This window comes from Apium graveolens, unplaced genomic scaffold (assembly GCF_009905375.1).
Source record: "Apium graveolens cultivar Ventura unplaced genomic scaffold, ASM990537v1 ctg606, whole genome shotgun sequence".
NCBI classification, from domain to species: domain Eukaryota; kingdom Viridiplantae; phylum Streptophyta; class Magnoliopsida; order Apiales; family Apiaceae; genus Apium; species Apium graveolens.
This window is the reverse complement of record NW_027419203.1, coordinates 114,338-117,556: the sequence shown is the minus strand read 5'-3', so window position 1 is coordinate 117,556 and position 3,219 is coordinate 114,338.

The window sequence follows — 3,219 nt, the reverse complement described above, 5'->3', positions numbered from 1 at the left end:
CAAAATGTCATGGCTTCATTATGGAGGTCAAGAGAAGGAATGGAGATAATTGATCTGGGTGGTCAGAGATACCCTTTGTATTTTACCACATATTGGACATGCGAAAAGTCTTGGATGGAGGTTCGTGGACATTCGAGCAGAGTCTATTGGTATACTGCCGTCTCGAAGAAAATGAAGATCCGCATTTGGTGAATTTAGATACTATGGATATCTGGGTCCAGGTGTACGACCTCCCAACATGGTTTGCTTCTGAAAATATCTTTCGTAGTATTGGAAATTATGTTGGTACATTTGTGAAATTGGATCCAGGGAATGTCAATGGAGGATGGAAGCTGTGGCGCCCTCCAAACCCGGGTTAGAAGTTTGGGGTCCACACACACACACCTTATTTATAACCTGCTTATAACAATAATATAGATAATAAGAATAATATGCAGTGACCCTACTTACCAACTATCACGGACCGCAACAGGTTAAAGTATGCACACAAGCCAAACACACTTACTTATATTACAAACATTCGAATCTGAACTATTCCAACTCAAGAACTGAGTATTAAACATTATTACAAACTTTTACAAACTTAAATTATTCCAAAAGAAGCCTACTAGCTCAACTCGATCAACCTGAACCCCTAGCTCTCGCGCTGGACTGGGGATCCTCGGTACCAACCGGTTCCTTCATAACTGGAAAAGAACATAATCAACATCGCACAAATGAGCTAACTAGCTCAGCAAGTCACAATGACAAAACTGAGAATAATGATCATTAGGTGAATATGGTTATGATATCAAGTGAACAATGGATTATGATTTAGAATTGGATATTATTTTTTCATTTTAAAAACCAAGGTTAGGTTGCTGATCAGTCACGCCCTAACCCCGACCAAAGCACACAGCACTGCTCTAACTACTGGATTTAAGGCACACATTGTGTGACGGCCTCAACCCCGGGGTCTAGGAGTTGACTGTTCACTAAACACAATTACCCAAAAATTATAACAACAGAGTTATTATTATTAGAATATACTAACTTGACCCCAAACCAAGATCCGATCCAGGTTCAAGTATAATTCAGGTTTCTCATTACTACAAACTCTTTATTCACTATCTACGACACACTAACTTTATTCAGCAACTCTTCAGACCTCATGGTCTGATACAAACTACCTCAGAGGAGCCGGGTCCAGAAGGGGTGGGAACACGAGTCGGTCTGACAGATCTTCTAGGCATCTGCGAAATATAAGTAACAGTTTGCAAGGGTGAGCATAATCGCTCAGCAGTACCAAATATGAATAACGGATTAAAACAATAATGCAACAATAATGGAAAGAGAGCTTTAATCATGATATCAACATTTCATAATGATAATCAAGGTAACTGGATTACACTAATTAACATGCTTTGTGAAAACAACATTATAGTGTGTTGCGTAATACCAGAGTCCAATTTTAGCATGCTAATCATTTTATAAAATCCGCTGTATCAATAAATCATGCTTTCATATAATTCACAAATCCCAATCAGATACATAGCGGATATGTGAAGACAGCTGATCAGGCTTCAACACCAGACGGCTCTAACTGCCATCCCATTTACCTGTTCCGGAACTCAGAGACTAGCTAGGTCTCTGACCTGCTGGACTAATCGGTTTTATAATGCGCGCAACCGAATTAGCCTCTTACGCCACCTCAATAGGCCTACTCTGGCCCCAATGTATCCCATATCTGACCGTTTTATCCAGATTTCAAAAACACTTGTACCTATCTCATTTTCAAAATCATTTATCTAGCCAGCACACATATAAAATCCGTTTCGCAAATCATTTCATTTGAGACAGGTACCTTTCGAAGTTACTTTTCCCCAAAACAATTCGAAAACAATGATTTTTATACATACAGGGGATACGTAACTTAAAACATTTCTGTTCCATTACTAGAATAAACATTTAGCTATTCATATACACTGAACCATAAAAGAATGGTCAGGGGTACTTGCCTTGCAACGCTTTACAGACCCTAATAGCTTTCACGTTGACTTCGATCCTGGAACGACTCGATTGGGATCTACAATTACAGAATACCCTAATTAGTTATACCGACATGCTTGATATCCTCAAATCCTAATAACCCAAATTCGACAACCCGACTCGTATTATTATTATACACATAAACCTGTAATCACATAGTCACATAGTCGGAAATATTGTTAAGATAACACATAAATATATATTTTCGAACATATTTTTAGGAAATTTTGGCAGCATCTTACTTATTTATAAGACTACCTGTCGATTACAATCGACATCAACAATCACACAATTCACAAAATTACTTTGTCCTTTTATACAACTTACATCCCAACACCAATCACAATTAATTATTTAAATCCGGAAATATTTTATAAAAAATCATTTTATTTATTTATAAAATCTAGGACTCAGAGCATCGTCATCACCGTCCACCGTCAACTCGTAAAGAGTCATCGCGGACGGCGGCAAAATTTCGCGGGTACCCGTTAAATTCTCGGGTTTCCAACGCAAAAATTTCACCGATTAATCCTTAAAATTACTCCGCACAAATAATTAATATCATGAATATTAATCAAAACCCTGCAGAAATTAGGAAATAAGAATTAAAAGTTATAATCATCAAACCCAACTGCAGAATTTGGCCCAACAGTAAAGGCCCAAAATAAGGCCAATCTGCAAGCCCAACAACACAGGGAGCCCAACAACAAAGAACACAGCCGCACCACAACAACACAGCCACCACTCCCCGTCACACGCACGGCCTCACGGCCGCCACACACACACACACCCGACACCAACACACACGGACGCACACACATCACAACACAGAAGCACACACAGATATATACATACATGTATATATACATGCAAGCCAATCAATTACAACAGAACTGAAGCAAGCAAGCCGGGAGTATTATCGGAATTAGCACCACCGGAGGTAACGCCGGAGATGAAGGGAAGAAACGGAAGAAAGAAAGAAAAAAAAATAGAGAAACTGAAAGAAGAATGAACAGAGAGAGAGAGAGACGAGGCGCGTGCAGCCAAAGCCGGGGGGGTTTGGTTTTTTTTTTTTTTAACAGAGTTTGCAACTAAACACCAGCAACAAACACGTGTACTCTTCTAATTATAGAATTGACACGTAGTTTATAGGATAATCACGGAGGTTCTGAGTCTCGATTTGTCCCAAAA